Raw genomic sequence first — 21,886 nt, 5'->3', positions numbered from 1 at the left:
CATTGACACCGGGAACATTGGCCCACATGTCAGATTATGCCTTGCGGATCCTAAAAAGGGACCCCCGCATTGCCAAAATGATGAACGATGACGACTACTGGTTGGCCAGCATCCTGGATCCACGCTATAAAGGCAAATTACAAAACATCATGCCACAGGAGAACCTTGACCTAATATTGGCTAATAAACAAGCAACTCTGGTAAATCGGTTGCTTGAGGCATGCCCAGCACACAGCAGCGGTGATGGTTCTCACACGAGCCGTACGGGCCGGGGGCAGCTTGGCAGAGGTGTTCGTGGTGCACACAGCAGAAGTGGCGTTGGAGACAGGGGTTTCATGACAATGTTGTGGACTGATTTTTCAAATACCGCTCACACAACTGGTAATACTGCATCGATGGAAAGTGACAGGAGACAGCAGTTGTCAACTATGGTTACAAACTACTTTTCCTCCCATATCGATGTTCTCCCACACAGGTCATTCCCCTTTGACTATTGGGCTGCTAAACTGGACACCTGGCCTGAATTGGCCCAATATGCCTTACAGGAGCTCGCTTGCCCAGCTGCAAGTGTGCTATCGGAAAGAGTCTTCAGTGCAGCTGGATCAATCCTGACAGAAAAAAGGACCCGTCTGTCAACCCAAAATGTGGATGATCTAACCTTCATTAAAATGAACCACGCATGGGTTTCCAAGGATTTTGTCCCACCTTCCCCTGATGACACATAGGGTGACAGAAAAATGGCTTGCTTTGGTCCACCTCTTCCTGGTACTTCACCTATTTCGCCTTTTGCATCAGCTGAATGTCCAACATCAACATATGCCACTTTCTAAAACTCCCTCCCCCCCATGGCCGGGGTCACCACCTAGTGCCGTTGCCCTGGACAGGTGGGTAGGCCGACTCTTGGGCGCGGGCACTGGCACAGGGTCCCTCATAGTGCAATCAAGTGTCTCTGACGGTGGTGGTGCACACCCGCCGTCAGACACACCGCTGTACTATGAGGGGCCCAGTGCCAGTACCGACGCCCACGAGTGGGCCCCCCTTGCTTGGGCAGGGCCCCAGCATTTGCAATCTTTACCTCTCCCTGCTCCTCCGCTGTGTAATCTGGGCCGTCAAATCCATACTGTGCCTGACACCGTCTGAGCCTGCCTCCTGAGACATATATTTTGAATGTGTACGCTATCCATACATGTTATCCGGGGATACGGTACCCTTTCTAACCTTTGTGCAATCACGTGCAATCCATACTGTGCCTGACACCGTCTGAGCCTGCCTCCTGAGACATATATTTTGAATGTGTACGCTATCCATACATGTTATCCAGGGATACGGTACCCTTTCTAACCTTTGTGCAATCACGTGCAATCCATACTGGGCCTAACACCGTCTGAGCCTGCCTCCTGAGACATATATTTTGAATGTGTACGCTATCCATACATGTTATCCGGGGATACGGTACCCTTTCTAACCTTTGTGCAATCACGTGCAATCCATACTGGGCCTAACACCGTCTGAGCCTGCCTCCTGAGACATATATTTTGAATGTGTACGCTATCCATACATGTTATCCGGGGATACGGTACCCTTTCTAACCTTTGTGCAATCACGTGCAATCCATACTGGGCCTAACACCGTCTGAGCCTGCCTCCTGAGACATATATTTTGAATGTGTACGCTATCCATACATGTTATCCGGGGATACGGTACCCTTTCTAACCTTTGTGCAATCACGTGCAATCCATACTGTGCCTGACACCGTCTGAGCCTGCCTCCTGAGACATATATTTTGAATGTGTACGCTATCCATACATGTTATCCAGGGATACGGTACCCTTTCTAACCTTTGTGCAATCACGTGCAATCCATACTGGGCATGACACCGTCTGAGCCTGCCTCCTGAGACATATATTTTGAATGTGTACGCTATCCATACATGTTATCCAGGGATACGGTACCCTTTCTAACCTTTGTGCAATCACGTGCAATCCATACTGGGCCTAACACCTTCTGAGCCTGCCTCCTGAGACATATATTTTGAATGTGTACGCTATCCATACATGTTATCCAGGGATACGGTACCCTTTCTAACCTTTGTGCAATCACGTGCAATCCATACTGGGCCTGACACCGTCTGAGCCTGCCTCCTGAGACATATATTTTGAATGTGTACGCTATCCATACATGTTATCCAGGGATACGGTACCCTTTCTAACCTTTGTGCAATCCATACTGGGCGTGAGAACGACTGGCGAGCTGTTAAGCAAGCTACAGCACCTGTCCAGACAAGTACAGGGATTCCCTAGCGAGGAGACTTATTTGATTGTTTTCAATGTTGGGACAGCAATTTTTGGGGAGCACTATACTCTGGAGAATGATAGATGGGGCCCACCATACACTGGAACATTCCAAAGGTGGACATCAGACACTGGAGCAGCATTTACAGGGCCCATTATACACTAGAGCATTAGAAATGGGGCCCATTATGTTTGGAGCATTATTTGGGCCCATAACACAGTGGAGCTTCATCCATGGGGACCAACATATACTGTAGCATTATGTGGAGCTCATCATATACTGTTTCAAACATTATATGGGACCAATGATTCTGTATGGAGAAATAGATGGGCCTCGTCATGAGATGTAAAAAGTGAGGTATTTTTCATTGTACTATACCGCTATTTATCTGCCGTATCGGAGCATGATGAGTTGTGGTATGTGTTAAAGGGGCGCTCTTTCGCCCAGGGCACATGAAAACCTGCAGCCAGCCCTCCCCCCCCACAACTTTAGCCAAATAACCCCCATTTTTCAGTGCGTAACTTGTATTATGAAGTTAATTAAGGTTGACAAGCTTAAGTAAGAAGAATTGATGCTTTTGGCATTCAAATGGGCACTGTAGGTGTGTTTCCTGTCCTCCTCTCACTGCCGACTTTTATTCCCCATTGACTTACATTGGGTTTCGTGTTTCGGGACGACCCCAACCTTTCCCTATAATCGGACGATCTTGCTCGACCCGACTTTTGGAAAAGTCGGGTTTCACGAAACGAAACGCGACCCTAAAAAACCAAAAGTCGCTCAACTCTAGTATACACGCCTCTTCACACCTATAGGCGTGAATATTCATTTCGCTTTAGCAGTGGGGACAGGATCCTGTCTTCCGCTGCTGCTAGCTGGCACAGGGTGGGTCCGCTTGACTCAGGGGCCCCATAGCCACTGACTTGGGGGCCCTTGGAGCAGTGGGGGCCCTAAGCACCTGCTGGCCAGTATGCCAGCAGGTGTCAGTGCCTGGACCCACCGGAAACTCCTCCGGTTCTCCGATGGGCCACTCCGAGCCTGGGCAACTGTGTCAGCTTCTAAATGATGACATGTGAAAATAACCTGTGAATAATGCTATGCATTATATATTTTTTATGGAGCGCTTTTGCAGTACTTTTTCACCAGAATTTTGGCAGAAACCACCTCATAAAGACCCTGTGTGTACATACCTTCAGGGTGCACACTAAGTCTATTTGCTGAGATTTTGGAGGGGAAACTGAGCAGAAAATCCAAGTTTTTAAGCAGTTTTGCATTTTTGAGGAGATATTGCTCAGTTTGTACACCAAAAACTCCTCAAAAAACAGTGCACAAACCCTTTGGGTATGTGAACACGGCATGGTTAAGGCTAGGTTCACATAGCGCTATGGCAGTCCGTTTAACGGATTGTGTTACAAAGCGGCATTAACGCGATGTAACGCATCCGTTAACGCTGCCATAGACTGCCATAATGTAGCGCATCGCTAACGCATGTCATAATCGGCATGCATTAGCGATGTGCGGTTATGTTGTGACGGACCTCGGACGCGGTTTGCAGCGTCCGAGGGTCCGTCACTGCTAGCGCAGATGAAGCGCTACTGTGATCGCATAACGCAATCCAAAAAATGAGTAGCATTAGCGTTAACGTTTCCTAGGTGAAACTGCTTTAGAAAAATGCTTGTGATTTCACTGGTGGTATTGTGGTATTGCTATTGTTTTTGCAGACAACAGTGTCTCTTTTCTTTGACTTACAGCTTGTTCACTCATCCGATTTTCTTGAACAAGTGCTATCCTTTTTCACAAATATCAGAGACCTGTCCAGTTTTGTTTTCACAATTTCACGGTTGCTGAACGTTGAAATGGTTAAAAGAAGGGCCATAAGAAAAACGTGCAAAGTGATTAATGTATTTTCAGGCAGGATGGAGGTGGAGTATTCCATGTGGACATAGGTTTATATTTTTGGAGTATTTTTTTTCCTGGAAATATTTTTTTAAACTTTTGGTGAAAAAAAATGTTCACTTTACTTTTTTGAAGAGATTCTGATGGAATCCGCTCCAGACTAAGGGCACTGTGCAATCAAAAGACTACAGGGAAATGCTTCAGGAAAACAAAAAGTGCCTCAAAAACTCAAAAAAGAAAACATTCCCTGTAATAGTTTCGGCTTGAAAAACTCAAGTGTAAGGTACTTGCAATGAATACACGTTTAAGACCAAGTACAAAAAATTTAACAGACAACTAAGAAACTTCATAAAAACATGACTTAAGAAGAGAAAAATGTATCGACAGAAAAACATGCTATTAATAATGTAAAATCATTTATACTTCCATGTGGAAGGGAACAGCTCTCGTACATTGTGTCAATCTGGAGGATCAAGACATCATCCTAAAACCCCGCACCGAAATGGCAAAACTGGTGAAACCACTGAAAGAGGTGCTCCCGACCCTGGCGTTACAGCTGGGGGTGAGTATGAGGGACCCCTGGGCTGTAACTGTAGGCTCCATCCAGACCGCAGGGTCGCCGCCTGAGCAGGAAGGGCGAGCAATTTTGGAGAAGATGCGAGCGGAACTCTTCAGACTATGGCCGACCTAAATACACTAGGTAGAAGCTCTTCTGTGCGATTACTGAGAGGCATTCGCCAGCCACGAAGACGACTTCGGGTGCACCACAGCTATCATACACGGCATCCCCACGGAAGGAATGGCCCCCATCAGAGAACGATATTGGCAGATCCCTCTGCAATTATTTAAGAAGTGAAGACTCCGCTGGGCCAAATGCTGCAAAAGGGAGTTATCTGGGAAAGCCAAAGTCCCTGGGCAGCCCCCATCGTGCTGGTGCAGAAGAAATACGGCACGCTACGGTTCTGCGTGGACTACCGGAAGCTAAATGCTTGTAAGACTCATATCCGCTTCCCCATATCAAGGAGTCCCTGTCAGCCCTGGAAAAGATGACGTACTTTTCTACCCTGGACTTGGCCAGCAGATACTGGCAGGTGCCAATGTCGGAAGAAGATCGTGCCAAAACCGCCTTCATCTTACCTATGGGACTGTTCGAATTTAATAGTATGCCGTTCGGGCTGGCCAACGCCCCCGGGACCTTCCAGCCATTAATGGAGCAGTGTCTGGGTGACCTCAACTTCGAGGCCAACTTGATATACCTGGACGACATCATCTCCTACGCCGCCACGTTTGAGGATCACTTGCAACGTTTGGGGCAGGTGCTCGGTCGGCTGCAAAAGTACGGGTTGAAGGTAAAGCCCCAGAAACGCCACCTGTTCCGCATGCAAATCGAATATCTGGGACACATCATTTCCGTCAAGGGCGTGAGACCGTCCATGGAGAAGGTCGCTGTAATAAAGGAGTGGCCTACTCCTGAGATGGTAAAAAATGTGCAGGCCTTTCTGGGGCTGGCCGGATATTACCGTTGCTTCGTAAAAAAAACTTTGCCCGCCGAGCCCGAGCCCTGCAAGACCTGCTGAAAGGAACCCCTGCTGGAGCCAATAGCTGGAAGGTTCAATGGCGTGAACCACAGGAAGAAGCTTTCGGAGACCTCAAGGCCGCACTCTCAGAAGCCACAGTGTTAGCCTACGTGGATTTCTCACAACCGTTCATCCTGCACACCGATGGGAGCCTGCACGGGCTGGGAGCTGTGTTGTCCCAAGTGCAGGACGGCTGGGCCTACGGAAGCCAATCACTTCGCGACTCTGAACGCAATCCTGACAATTACAGCTCCTTTAAGCTTGAACTTCTCGCTGTAGTGTTGGCCATGATGAAGCGGTTCGCGGAGTACCTAGCAGGCTCTGAGGTGATGGTACGAACCGACAACAACCCGCTGGCCCACCTCGAAAATGCCAATCTGGGGGCCTTCGAACAATGGTGGGTGGCTCAAATGGCCAAGTTCAAGTACAAAATCATTTACAAAAGGGGAGCGGAGAATGTACACGCCGATGCCCTCTCCTGAATTCGATGTGCGATTCCCGGCCGGAGCCGAAATTAAGAGCTGGAAGGGGAAGAAATGCCGCTTTCCCTAGGCCCCACCGAAATCATGGCGGTAAAATGACAACAGTCCCATACGGGACCCACCAGCGGCATCTTAGAACAGTCCTAGGATGAGTGGATCCGACTGCAACAAGAAGATGGAGAAATCAGTCCTCTACGTCGATGGGTAGCCACAAGACAGCTGCCCAATGACGCCCAAAGAAAGAAGCTGTCTAGAGACACATTGCTACTTCTACGCTAGTGGGAGAAACTGATAATCAAAGGTGGATTATTGTACCAAAAGACAGTACTACGCACAGAACCAACCGTAACATGGCAGGTATGGTGACAGAGGCCCAGCTCACTGAACTTGCTCGTGAGGCTCACGAAAACGGGGCTCATTTTGGGGCACAAAATACTTTTCAGTGGCTACAACAGATGGCCTACTATCCCCGATTAGAAGCAGAAGTGGAAGGAGTTTGCCGTGCATGCCGCCTGTGTGAGCTAGCTAAACCACCTGAGCAATGGGCTCCTGTACAAACGATAGTAACAACAGCACCCCTCGAACTACTGATGATAGACTATTTAACCATCGGTCCGGCTCACCAGGGGTACGAGCACTGTCTGGTCAAGGTGGACCATTTTACCAAATTTGCTATGGTGACCCGAACCCAGGATCAAACAGCGGAATCAGCCGTAAGAACTTTATTCAAGTATATGGCTGCCCCCAACAAATTCATTCCGACCAAGGTGTCTGCTTCTTGGGGAAAGTAATGGAGGAACTACATTGTCTATACGGCATCGACAAATTCCGAACCACTCCATATCATCCGCAGGGCAACGGGGCCTGCGAGCGATTTAACCAGACCTTAATTCAAATGTTACACACCCTGGAAGACGACCGAAAGACCCGATGGCCCGAGTACATCCCCGAACTGGTCTGGGTATACAACAACAGGGTACACTGAGTCACTGGCTACATTCCGTTTTTGCTACTTCTCTGCCGAGAAGGCAAGGGAATCACCGAGGTGGAGTTGGACCCAGAGGAGGAGCTATCATGGGCAGGAGTCTCCTCATGGGTCCAAAATCACCGGTATCGTCTGCAAACCCTGCACCGACAAGTCCAAACAAAACTTCAGGACCTGGAACATCCAGGGAAGGCCCCGTCCCAACCCGCCGAATTCCAGACCAGGGATCGCGTACTCGTACGAGACAAGCACCCCCAAAACAAATTGGGGCTCCGCTGGGAAGAGAATCCCTACCGAGTACTGCAACGGATAAGTCTAGATGGGCCAGTGTATGAGATACAATCTGAAAGAGAGGGGGATCACCCCACCCGAACAGTGCATCGCAATATGCTGCGACCCTGTATATCCACAGACGCCGAGCAGCCCGAGACCTCTCCTCAGGCCCCAGAGCCTCCGCCCGTTATATGGAATGATGACGACGAGGACGACCTTCCGATAGTACAAGCGGACACTTCTAGGGCCAATATCCTTATGGCCCCGGTCACCCAACCACCTTCCACCACCCTAGAAGACTCCACCACAATCGGACCGCGACGCTCTGAGCGGTCTACAGCCGGAAAACCCCCCGAGCACTATGAGTAGGATCAGTTTGTGTGGCAGAAAAGACTTCAGCATCAAAAGACAAATACAAGCCCCCCCAAGCCCTCACCCGAGGACTGGCGAGCAAATAGGTTGGGGGAGTGTAGGGGGGAGAGTTTCTGCTCTGTAACCAGGCTGGAACCAAGGGGGCTGTCACCAAGGTTCCTAGGGGAACTATTTTCAGGGGACATAATTATAGGACGGACCAGAGACAGTTCAAGAAGGAGTGGGGGCGGAGCAGTTATAAAAGGAACACAGAACACCAGCGGGGGCACTCGACGAAGCAGGAGAGAAAGAGCAGGAAGCCTAGGTGGCGCCAGAGAGCCGGAAGGAGTCAGCACCTGCCAGGGAGATTAGACGGGGGCTCACCGGTATCAGGGAGTGGACAGCACCGAGCAGCACAGCAAAGTGACATCGACTGGACGCCCGCGGTTGCGCTCCAGACACCGAGACCCGCGACTGCCGTTGCCCCCCACCGCGGCCTGAACGCTGCCACCCGCGACTGCCACTGCCCGACTCAGCCTACGGTTGCGGCTTGCTCGCTGCCGCCCGCGGTCGCCGCTGCCCCACTCCATCCCGCGGCTGCGGCCTGTGCGCTGCCATCCGCGGCCGCCTCTGCCCTGGTCCGCACTGTGGCTGCACCCGGAGGCTGCACCTCGCTGCGGCCACTGCCCCGTTCCAGCCCGCGGCTGCGGCCTATACATTCAGGCCCACGACCGCCACCATATTGTCTCTGCCAGGAGGTCCTACGCTGTGGGACTCTCCTGGGGCCTGTTGTGCCCCCTCTACACCTGGGCGTAGGAACGCCAGAAGCCTGCATCAGCTCCTCCTTTTCGGCTGGGCCCAGCAGCTGAGACGCCGAACGGACACCTCCCGGACAACAACTCTGCAGGACGTCAGAGCAGGATAAGTGACACTCCGTTGATAGTTGATAATAATCTCTGGACTCGTAGTTGGCCATATCGAGGTCATATAGTTGCCGGGTAGTATATATCGAGTTATTCATGTGTATTGTTGTTTAATTCCCTGCATGGAAAACAATTGTTAGCTTGCCAGTTATTCATCCTATTCATATAAAAGGTTGAATTTAAGCTTGCTCCGTCTCTGTCTCGTCACTGCATCCTGCGTACCTGCGAGTACCACACCAGTTCAGCACATGTGTTGAAAGTGCGCTTACACAGGTGCTTTTGATAAAAAAATACATAAATAAATGAAGTGGGTCCCCCTTATCTTTAATAACCAGCCAAGGTAAGACAGACAGCTGCAGACTTATATTGTCAGGTTAGGAAGGTCCCTGATTATTGGGCCTTTATCAGCCTAAAAATACAAGCTTGCAGTGACCCCCAGAATTGGCTCATCACATTAGATGCGTCAATTCTGGCACTTTGACAAGTTCTTCCCGATAGCCATGATGTGTTGGTAATCAGGTTAATGGTACTTGGGGTTGATGACAGCTGTGATTTGTCAAAAAATTACAGCTGCCATCAACCCCTGTGGTTAGTAATATCAGACACACCCATTACTAACCAGGGAATAAAAAATAAAAGCACACACAGAAAAAAAAATTATTTGAATAAAGTCTCCCCAACTCCATCCCGCCTTCACCAATTTATTGAAAATTCCAAGCAGGTCCGAATTAATCCAACAAATCCGATGTAGTCCAGAAAATGATACCTGAGAGACATGAACGACAGAAATTAAAACAATAGACACTCCTTCGTTCACTAATTTATTACCAAAAATATTGCCACGCAAGTCCGATGTAGACCACTTTCCTCGAATCTGTCTCCGGAATCTATGAATAGCAGTAAAATTCCTATTCACAGGTGGCAGGTAGTGACTACGACACTCATCAGAGTCGTCAAGTAGTGCTGTGCTCAGCGTGACCCAACGACGATGATGAGCATTGACGTCACTGGTCTATAGGTATGTTCTGTGCTCCTGTTGTGTTGTCCTGTTTTACCCTGTATTCTGACCTCTGCTTGAAAATTGATAATCCGCTTGGTTTCTAATTTTAGTCGTAAAGTGACCTCTTGCAAAGACTTTGTGTGGCAATTGTTCTTGCCTTTGGATCGCACCACAGAACAGCAGCTGACTCCGGGGGGTCCCAGCTTAGGGGTTCCTATTAAGTTTGGATTCCTGTATAGAGGTTAAAAAGTGAAGGCTAGGGCAACCCCTGGGATCTTGAAAACGGAGTAGCTAGTGCTAAGTCTGTTTGTGGCAGCTATTTTTAGTGCCGTCAGGTGAATACAATCAGTGCCTTTGATACAATTGCAATGTTAATCACGAACCGCAAATAGACCGCACACTAATATTGTCCATGTGCTGCCTGTGATTTTCATGGCCTCGTAGACTCGTATGGGTGACCTAGATTCTGTGACTACTGTCAAAAATAGACTTATCCCTGTGATATTTTTGCGAGCACAGGGTCCGCAAAATAACAAGGATATGTGAATAACTAAATAAACTTTAATTGTATATGTTCTATCCGAGAAAGACATGGCTAGACCTAGCACATGAAAAACGGATGTCCGACTGAGACCTTAAAACTGCAACGTGTAAATTTCAATGCATATTGAGCACAAATTAAGATTTTATAGGTCAAATGCATATAAACTTTCTAATAACACAAGAATAGGCTTTGATCTGGTTTGGCCGTATTTTTGCAAACGTAGTTGAAGTATACAGCATATTGATTCCCATACTGGTGTCTGATTCAATCCTGACACTCCACCTAACTCTCCCAGTGCTGATATATGTAGCGTCATCTGTCAGAGGAGCCTGTGGCCATAAGGGTGTTAATAGCCCTTATTTTTTCTCTATCTCTGAGTTTCGCACCTTTTTCAAACTATCACATACACCTTCCTGATACATCAGCTAAATGCATGTAATAAATAAGATCCAATGACAAGAAAAGATAGAAAACACAAGTTTCATTAACCAAAACACAGTGATCCATGACAGGTGAGGTGTCGAGCTTTTCATGTGTATGGATATTAATATTTGCAGCCTGTTATACATGTGCCACATCATTAGCCAAAAAACATACCCATGCATTTCCCATGCGTTGCTACTGCATAGAGAAATAGGAGTTATTCCTTTGCATGTTGCTTTATGCCATGTTCAACCAGATCCTATTTCTCATATTGACAGTCATATTAAATTCATGCAATATGTTTTTGATAAGTTTCTGACACTGCGTAGTTTTGCTGCAACAAATAATGCAGCGTCTTATAGTTCTGGAAAATTGAGACTTATAGAAATCTCTTTATAGAAATCCCGAGTGGTTCCTGCGAGAACTGAGATAGCCCTAACAGTAGATTAGAAGATGGTAATTCAGAACTATGCTGCCTGAAAAGCCATCGAGCGCTTCACATTCCTCCTAAAGAACCGATGGGCAATGCAGAGTGTTAATTACCTACAGATGGGAAAGTGTGCTGAAATTGTAAGAGATCCCAGAGTGAGTAAAAAAAAAACATGAAATACAAAATAAAGAATTAAGTACATACTGTTATAAAATATACCACCTATTTCCTAAAAAAAAACAGAAGATAGGTGCTGGGTATAGAACATAAACAGCAAAGAGATAAACCCTAACTGGTCTTTCACTGACTGACTTAAACTACAGCAGTATGGCTGGACATCCAAATGAGAATATCACCAGCAGGAAATACCAGCAGGGTGAAATTATATAAAGCTGGATCTGAAAGTTGATAGGGCAGACAAGTGAGTAAATGAAAACATCTGTTACTCTAAAAAGACTGAAGCAAGGATAACAGAATCTAAATACGGGGAGAAAATGTGTAACTTTTCTGGCTCGGTGGACAGAGAAAACACCTTCAAAGCACAGGCTCAAGGTTTTGAACCCAGATGCAAAACAGAAGCTCATGGTATCCACAGGGAAATTGACATGTTGCAGATTTCAAACATGCACAGCAGGTCAGTTTACGGAGTGTTGCAGTGTAAAAAAAGCCAGTGGGCATGAGATTGCAATAAATCTCATCCACTTTGCTGGAACAGTAAGACTATACAGTTACAGTATTTGGACAGCAAAAATACGCATTATCAAATTCTAACCAAAAACTCATTGTGGTAATTTAACTCAACCCCTTAACGACTGATGATAAACATTAAAACAGCGGCCATAAAAGTTTTATTCCTCATCGTCATTTGGAGATGGCAGTATAAGTGAATAGCGCTCCCTGTGGGTTAAAATACTGCAGGTGACATCTGTACATGACAGCTGACATGCTGTGGTATCGACCCCAATCAGTTTGGGAACCTCTTAAATGCCGCTGTCAATTGCAACATGTTATATCATATCAGAGGAGAGAGAAATTATTTTTACACTGGATCTCACTTATCCATCCCTGATCATGTTCTACAGGTTATCAGCTACCTTTGGTAGCTGAGACGCCTGAGATTTGTGGACTCTTGGGGGTGCCTTTACCTTATTCCCGACAAGGTCTGAGATTGGTTAGTGAGCATTGAGCAGGGGGTTGGACACGATGACCCTGGTGGTCCCTTCCAACTCGATTCTAAAGGCCCCGTCTCACATAACAAGATCATTAGCAAGATCGCTGAAACTTCACCGATTTTGTGACGCAACTGTGACCTCGCCAGCGATCTCGCTACGTGTGACACATAGCGGCGACCGGTTCTCCTGCTGGATATCGCTGATTGTGCTCGAATGTCGTTGGCGTCCCGCTGGCCAGCATGCATCGCTGTATTTGACACCATAACAACGACGAGCGACCTTGTTGGCGACGCAGAACTCAGGGACGCAGGCGTGAGTCGTCAGAATAGCTGCTGTGTGACAAGGTCCAAACGACTGCCGAGGTCGTTATACGGATCGCCGTATCATTGCTGCATCGTTGAATAGATCTGCCTGTTTGACAGCTTACTAGCGACCATGTAGCAACGCACCAGCGATCCTTACCAGGTTGTATCGTTGTCGGGATCGCTGGAGCGTAGCTTAGTGTAACGGTACCCTAAAGCCCCCGTCAAACACAGCGATCTCGCTAGTGAGATCGCTGCTGAGTCACTACTTTTGTGATGCAACAGCGATCTCACCAGCGAGATCGCTGTGTGTGACAACGATCAGCGACCGGCCCCCCTGATGGGTATCGCTGATCGCTGTTGAAATATCTGGACATTTTTGGGGTCGCTGGTCTCCCGCTGGTCAGCATGCATCGCTGCGTGTGACAGGCGGGAGACCAGCGACCAGCGAGCAGGAGCTGGTAACTAAGGTACACATCGGGTTTCTAAGTGCTGCGCGCCCCTTAGAAACCCGATGTGTACCTTGGTTACCAGCTCCCTGCATCAGCATGCTGGTAACTAAGATACACTGCCGTTAACTAAGTGACATGCGTCGTTTGTTATCCGCGTATCGCTGGTCCTGATCGCTGGTGAAGCTGCCTGTTTGATCACCAGCGATCACATAGCGACTCACCAGCGATCCTGACAAGGTGATATCATTGTCGGGATCGCTGGTAAGTTGCTATGTGTGACGGGGCCCTAAGGGAATAAGGTCTCTTAGCAGATGTTGTTTTCATGCATATCGGTGGGTCATTAAGGGATTAAACAAAAATAAACAAAAAAGGATAATGGGGCTCTATTTAACACCTAGATTTATGATTTACTACATGGATACAGTTTACACCTCAACCACACTGACTCCAGATCACTAAGCTATCACTACCACCACCTCTCCATTTGTAACAAAAACCTTAATTTGATTTCCTTGGCTTATCTTTAGGAGGCATCTCCCCATCCACCCTACGCACAAATGTCCTGTTGTAATATCTCCTAAATGTTGTGCTCTTGTCTTATTAATTCATTTGTAAACCTGCCTGAAGAAGGAGTATCTGTGCTCTGAAAGCTGCAAACATAATTCTTCTGGTTAGCCAATAATAAGGTATCACTCATAAGATACTTCTGTCATTTTTGGCCATAAAAGTATTTACATTGATTTTTCTGCCTAACATGGTACCACAATATAATTTTTTATTGAACATCGTGTCTGTCCTTAGTGTGAATCTTGATACATATATTTTGTTTATGTGTACATACATGTATACAGTATGTGTATTCTATTGACTATGTATTTATGCACACAGTATGACAGTTTTTTCCAGTGTTTGACACTATCACTAAAAAGGTTCCAAGGAGCTTCAATTTCCGACATTGATTTAGACATTGTTAGGGTCAGTCCACACATAGAAGAATTGGTGCAGATTTCTGCATGTCAGACCCGCCTGCTGCATTTTGATTGACCCTAAGTTTTCATTCTCGGAATTTAGGAATTTTCTATGGTACTATTTCTATTTAGTGATTTAACCTTTTTTTTCCACAGATCTGTAGAACTCTGGGGTTGCAAGCACACTGTAAAAACAGTTTTCTTTCATTTCCTTTTTTTTTTTACTTGGGCCCATGTTTAGCTAATTGAAACTTCCCCATAGGCACACCTACATTTCACTTTTTTTCCGACAGGCCTATATTCCTGCACACAAGCCTAAATTAATTGCTTAATTGTACAAGAAAACCTGCCATTTTCACCCACACAATAACCCTCAACCACAAGAGTACAAACATTCTCAAATACCTAATAGTGTGCTATCATCGCCTGTGTAATCATGTCTCATTTCCAAAAGTGTCTTTAACCTTGATTAAATGGTAAACACCCACTTTATTTCCTTTCTGTTGCCTGTAAATTTACGATCAACAACTGATTTAATTGAAGTTTTCTTATTTAGATTATGTTTTAATGAAAACACATGGGCGGGAAGGGTTTACACTGACATGGTGCGAGGCGGTGCAACTCACAGGAAATAAAGAATTTCTCAGCAGTTTTTGCTCTTAACTATTATTGGGAAACTGCATAAATCACTCCCTATGGACGCATTGAATTTGGCATCTAATGAGTACCATGTGTGGAGACTCGAGGGTCACAGTGGATGCTCTCTATAAGGACCGTACGGGCCGGGGCTCATGCCACTGAATGTCCATGCTCCTTCCTTATGGGCAGAACACTACTCTGACAACACAAAGTGAGGCTACCACATTCCAGTAAGACTTTTTTGGGTTACAAACAGTTAACAGCATATACTACATTCCCAACAAGGACAAAAGATGGTGCAAGTGACAGAGTCTCGCCCTTCCACTGACTTGCCAGGGATTAGAACCTCTGCGACTTCAAGGCAAACAGGAACGACTATTTCACCCAGTACCACCTTGCTTTTGGTGGGCACCCACAGAGAGGAAGTAGCGGCGAGCTTAGGAAGCTGACCAAGCACCGTGAGGTATGTGGCCAGGTGACCTGAGTATCCTTACCTGGGTTATCTAAGTGGATTCGTGTGTTCAGTGTTGGGTAGTGGAGCAGCTCTGTAGTCCACCAACTGGAACCATGGTCCCCTAGGCTGAAGTCCTGTAGATCCTGTAGAATCACGTTTGTATTGTAGCATCTAATGAGCATGTCCAAAGGTCACTGTGAAGGGAGAAGGAGCACGGTCAGCTGTAACATCACCTGAATAGTAGGTCATGTCTCATCTATTATATAATAAAGAGGAGTTACCTGCCATTGTTATCCTGTCTGTGAGGATAATGAGACTACTGTAAAATCTTCTAACGTGAACATGAGTCTAAACAGCTCCAAAATCAAATGTGAAAATTGCATGATTTCATTTTTTTACAGATTGTGATTGTGATATAAAAAAATTGAAAAAAATTTGGGGAAAAATTCATTTAGGCTGAATCTAGACATCCATGTATCATGGTCCATGAAGGTTATTTAGTGATCCTACTTAAGAAATAAAGAGCATGATTCTTATCTAAAATCCATAAGTGAGTCTAATGCCCCCATCACACATAGCGATCTCACTAGCTGCTGAGTCACAAGTTTTGCGGCGCAACAGCGATCTCACCAGCGAGATTGCTGTGTGTGACACTGACCAGCGATCGGCCCCCTGCTGGGTATCGCTGATCGTTCTGGAATGGCCAGGACATTTTTTTGATCGCTGGTCTGCCGCTGGCCAGCACACATCGCTGCGTGTGACAGGTGGGAGACCAGCGATCAGCGCGCTGGTAACTAAGGTAAACGCAGGGTTTCTAAGCCATGCGCGGTGCTTAGAAACTCGATGTGTACCTTAGTTACCAGCGCGCTGGTGCAAGGAGCTAGTAACCAAGGTACACATCGGGTTTCTAAGTGACGCGCGCTGCTTAGAAACCCGATGTGTACCTTAGTTACCAGCTCCCTGCATCAGCGCACTGGTAACTAGCGTACACAGTGATGCGCCCACTTGGCGTCACTGGTGCTGATCGCTGGTGAAGCTGCCTGTTTGGCGGCTCACCAGAGATCATGTAGAGACACACCAGCGATCCTGACAAGTTCATATCGTTGTCGGGATCGCTGGTGAGTCGTTATGTGTGACGGGGCCCTAAGGCTTTGCTGTCTACATAATTGCCATACACTTCTTTGTAAATGGTTGCAATAGGGTTTCAGCTGATGTCCTGGTCCCACAGGTGAGAGGACGGCACTAATAGTTTTTGCATATCTACCTTCACTGACCTAAATTCGCCATTACTTCTATTTGACTTAAAAGGTTGGTCTTTTTTATCTTTATTTCAAGAAATTTGTTGTGGACAGGATTTTGCTGCACTTATTAATATACAAGTATTACAGGTTCTCCTCCTGGTCTTGTTAGTGTCACCTCCTTCACAGACAGCACAGCTCTTCTGTTCTAAACTTGTATGGGTGCGTGCGATCCAATTCTCGGATGCACTGGCAGCATGCTGAGATGGTGTCAGTGTCCTGACAGCGCCGGCGTGCAGCCTCCGCTAAGCAGGGACTCACCCGCACCGTAGAGACCCCTGGGGACAAGAACAGCCAGAAAATAAAGATGCACAGGACCTGAATATAGAAGTTTAGCAAGCCGGCACAGGACCTACGGTCATGTGAATGGTCATGTGACTGCAAGGGGGCGGGGCTTAGCATGCTGCTTTCAAAGAAGGTAGAAAACTCAAAGTCGGGCAAAGCAGGGGTCATGCACAGTACAGGCAAGCGAGATACAGGAGGGATAAACAGACAGGAGGTCAGACAAGCCGAAGGTCATACACAAGATATCAGTACAGTACCAGGGATGAGACACAACGGATAGTCAGGGCCAAGCAGAGATCAAAACCAAACAGACGTAGAAGGTACCAGGCAGAATCCAAATCAAAATCCAGAGAACAGACCGAGTCATACACAGAGAATCGTGCAACCAGAACACAGCACTAACACACTCAGGGGTCACCACTAGTGTTGAGCATTCCGATACCGCAAGTATCGGGTATCGGCCGATACTTGCTGTATCGGAATTCCGATACCGACTTCCGATATTTTTTCAATATCGGAATTCGGCATCGGAATCGGAAGTTCAGTTGATTGACGGCCTGACGTCATCATGATGCGCGGTGTGTGCGCATCATGATGCGCCGTCATTTCGGGCCTTCCGGGGGTCTCTGCCGGCCTGCCGGGGGGCTGTGCCGGCCTGCCGGGGGGCTGTGTGGACTGCCCGGGGTCTCTGCCGGCCTGCCGGGGGGCTGTGCCGGCCTGCCGGTGGTCTGTGCACCCTGTGGGGGTCTGTACCGGCCTGCCGGGGGGCTGTGCCGGCCTGCCGGGGGGCTGTGCTGATGTCCGGGGGTCTGTGCAAGCATCGTCCGATGGGACTACAAGTCCCATCGGGCGATGCCTGCTACCATGACAGTGATTGACACATTAGCCAATGATGGGACAGTAGTAGTCCCATCATCCGGCTAATGTGTTAAATGTTAAAAAAAAAAAAAAAAAAATACTACATACATACTACATGCATGCTACATACATACTACATGCTACATACATACTACATATATACTACATACATACTACATACATGCTACATACATACTACATGCATGCTACATACATACTACATGCTACATACATACTACATGCATGCTACATACATACTACATATATACTACATACATACTACATACATACTGCATGCTACATACATACTACATACATACTACATACATACTACATGCATGCTACATACATACTACATATATACTACATGCATGCTACATACATACTACATGCTACATACATACTACATATATACTACATACATACTACATACATGCTACATACATACTGCATGCTACATACATACTACATACATACTACATGCATGCTACATACATACTACATGCATGCTACATACATACTACATGCATGCTACATGCATGCTACATACATACTACATGCTACATACATACCACATACATACTACATACATACTACATGCTACATATATACTACATGCATGCTACATACATACTACATGCTACATACATACCACATACATACTACATACATACTACATACTACATATATACTACATGCATGCTACATACATACTACATGCTACATACATACCACATACATACTACATACATACTACATGCTACATACATACTACATATATACTACATGCATGCTACATACATACTACATGCTACATACATACCACATACATACTACATACATGCTACATATATACTACATGCATGCTACATACATACTACATATATACTACATGCATGCTACATACATACTACATGCTACATGCATGCTACATACATACTACATACATACTACATGCTACATACATACCACATATATACTACATACATACAATACATTCATACAATACATACATAGACATACAGTACATATAACATAGAGTAACATACTTACCAATACTTGTCACATTGTTCCCCGAAGCCATTGTCTTTCCGGAATAAATATTAACATAACAAACCACAAAAATACTCACCCACGATCCGAAGCAGTCCACGAGTGTGTCCCACGACGATCTTGGGTAGAGAACTGCAGCATCAGATGATGCTGCCGTTCTCTACGGGCTGCAGGAATCCAATGACGGAAGGTAGGTATCCTTCCGCACTGTATTCCTCCGCCACTTAAAAAAAAAAAGTCCCTAGTCTCACTTTATGCCATTGCTGCGTGGGAATTTCCCACACAGCAATGGCATAAAGTGAGACTAGGGACTTTTTTTTTTTTTAAGTGGCGGAGGAATACAGTGCGGAAGGATACCTACCTTCCGTCATTGGATTCCTGCAGCCCGTAGAGAACGGCAGCATCATCTGATGCTGCCGTTCTCTACCCAAGATCGTCGTGGGACACACTCGTGGACTGCTTCGGATCGTGGGTGAGTATTTTTGTGGTTTGTTATGTTAATATTTATTCCGGAAAGACAATGGCTTCGGGGAACAATGTGACAAGTATTGGTAAGTATGTTACTCTATGTTATATGTACTGTATGTCTATGTATGTATTGTATGAATGTATTGTATGTATGTAGTATACATGTGGTATGTATGTAGCATGTAGTATGTATGTATGTAGTATGTATGTAGCATGCATGTAGCATGCAGTATGTATGTAGCATGCATGTAGTATATATGTAGTATGTATGTAGCATGTAGTATGTATGTAGCATGCATGTAGTATATATGTAGTATGTATGTAGCATGTAGTATGTATGTAGCATGCATGTAGTATATATGTAGTATGTATGTAGCATGTAGTATGTATGTAGCATGCATGTAGTATGTATGTAGCATGTAGTATGTATGTAGCATGCATGTAGTATATATGTGTTATGTATGTGGTATGTATGTAGCATGCATGTAGCATGCATGTAGTATGTATGTAGTATGTATGTAGTATATATGTAGTATGTATGTAGCATGTAGTATGTATGTAGTATGTATGTAGCATGCATGTAGCATGCAGTATGTATGTAGCATGCATGTAGTATATATGTAGTATGTATGTAGCATGTAGTATGTAGCATGCATGTAGTATATATGTAGTATGTAGCATGTAGTATGTATGTAGCATGCATGTAGTATATATGTGTTATGTATGTAGCATGTAGCATGCATGTAGCATGCATGTAGTATGTATGTAGTATATATGTGGTATGTATGTAGCATGCAGTATGTATGTAGCATGCATGTAGTATATATGTAGTATGTATGTTGCATGTAGTATGAATGTAGTATGTATGTAGTATGTAGTATGAATGTAGCATGTATGTAGTATGCATGTTGTATGTATGTAGCATGTAATTTTTTTTTTTTTTTTTTTACATTTAACACATTAGCCGGATGATGGGACTACTACTGTCCCATCATTGGCTAATGTGTCAATCACTGTCATGGTAGCAGGCATCGCCCGATGGGACTTGTAGTCCCATCGGACGATGCCTGCACAGACCCCCGGAGCCTGCACAGACCACCGGCAGGCCGGCACAGCCCCCCGGCAGGCCGGCACAGCCCCCCGGCAGGCCGGCACAGCCCCCCGGAGCCTGCACAGACCACCGGCAGGCCGGCACAGACCACCGGAGCCTGCACAGACCCCCTGGCAGGCCGGCACAGCCCCCCGAAAGGCCCGTACAGACCCCAGAGAGGCTGTACAAGGGCAGGAAAGGGTTTTTCTTATTCCGATACCGGAAGTCCCATAGACTTGAATGGGACTTCCGGTATCGGAATCGGCGATACCGATACTTTTTTTAAAGATCGGCCGATACCATCCGATACGATACTTTGAAGTATCGGACGGTATCGCTCAACTCTAGTCACCACACAATGCCAAGGGCGAAAGTATAACTGACGGGGGATGGGAGCTTCCTGAGGCTATAAGAAGCCTCCCCAGGACCAATGAGAGGCCACCATAATAGGTCCCAGGTGTGCAGATGAGAGTCTGCACTGAGGTCAGAACATTAACCCCAGCAGTGTCGGTCACCCAGCACTGGTATCAAGACAGATGGTTTTCTCATGCAGATTTGTTTATGAGAAAATAATCACAGATCTGCACTACTACCCCATAAAAAACAATAAAAAACAAATCTGAACTGAGAAAAGTAAGTTAATGTGTATGCACAATGTAAGTGCATATTAACACATGACCATTAATCAGAGAAAACAAAAAGCAAAAAACACAAATATCCTGAACTAAAACTAAAAAATATACTGCAAATAATGCATAAAGGTAATAATAATAATAATAATAATAATAATAATAATAGTATTTAGTAAACATAATTTTGATCAAAATAATGTACAAGCCATCCCGCCACGTCACGGCAACCCTTGTGGGACAGTCCCTACTCTAGTATAGTATAGGCAGTATATTTTTTACTTTTAGTTCAGGATATTTGTGTTTTTTGCTTTTTGTTTTCACTGGTTAATGGTCATGTGTTAATATGCACTTACATTGTGCATACACATTAACTTACTTTTCTCAGTTCAGATTTGTTTTTCATTCATTTCATTGTGCATTCAGTGCATATAGGGGTGTGACCGCCCTCTTTCTGAGCTGGGAAAGCCATCCAGTCTGGCCTAACCTGTTACAAGTGGTTCAGCCGCTCGACCCTTATTCACATTCACGCCACTTGACAAGTGAAAAGGTTTTAAATACTAGAGTAGGGACTGTCCCACAAGGGTTGCCGTGACGTGGCGGGATGGCTTGTACATTATTTTGATCAAAATTATGTTTACTAAATACCCTTATTATTATTATTACCTTTATGCATTATTTGCAGTATATTTTTTACTTTTAGTTCAGGATATTTGTGTTTTTTGCTTTTTGTTTTCACTACTACCCCATAGTATAACATTGGCATGAAGTTACATAGTATAATATTCGCACAGGATAACAGAGCGGGTTCACCCGATTAAAGTTAAGAGGTTTTTGTCAACCTCTGGCAGACCTGACCAGCATACAAAAAGGTCTTTCCACCTCCACACACAGAACATTACGGCAAAGTGCAACTGCACTTTTACACCAGCTGTACCTCCCGGATTGGAGGATGGGAATAACCAGTCCTGACCAGCTCTTCTAGTCGTTTCTAAAATCCCAACCCATTAAAACACCTCTCAGCACTATATGTGCTGGAGCCTGC

The 21,886-nt window shown here is 45.7% G+C and overlaps 1 protein-coding gene across 5 annotated transcripts in view; it reads right to left on the bottom strand.

Annotated features, from left to right (window-relative positions):
• The window catches only part of LOC141083655 (uncharacterized), a 319,881-nt gene that overhangs the window by 192,012 nt on the left and 105,983 nt on the right, over window positions 1-21,886 (bottom strand). For 3 of the 5 annotated variants that reach the window (XM_073568031.1, XM_073568030.1, XM_073568032.1), the window contains exon 2: window positions 15,201-15,354. The gene's annotated coding sequence lies outside the window, so the exon portion shown is untranslated. Of the gene's footprint in view, window positions 1-15,200; window positions 16,055-21,886 lie in introns of those variants that run through there. The other 2 variants (XR_012230779.1, XR_012230780.1) reach the window with 1 other exon arrangement.

This window comes from Dendrobates tinctorius, unplaced genomic scaffold (genome assembly GCF_039654945.1).
Source record: "Dendrobates tinctorius isolate UK_male_01 unplaced genomic scaffold, ASM3965494v1 ptg000020l, whole genome shotgun sequence".
Lineage (NCBI taxonomy): Eukaryota > Metazoa > Chordata > Amphibia > Anura > Dendrobatidae > Dendrobates > Dendrobates tinctorius.
This window is presented reverse-complemented; position numbering and strand designations above follow the sequence as displayed.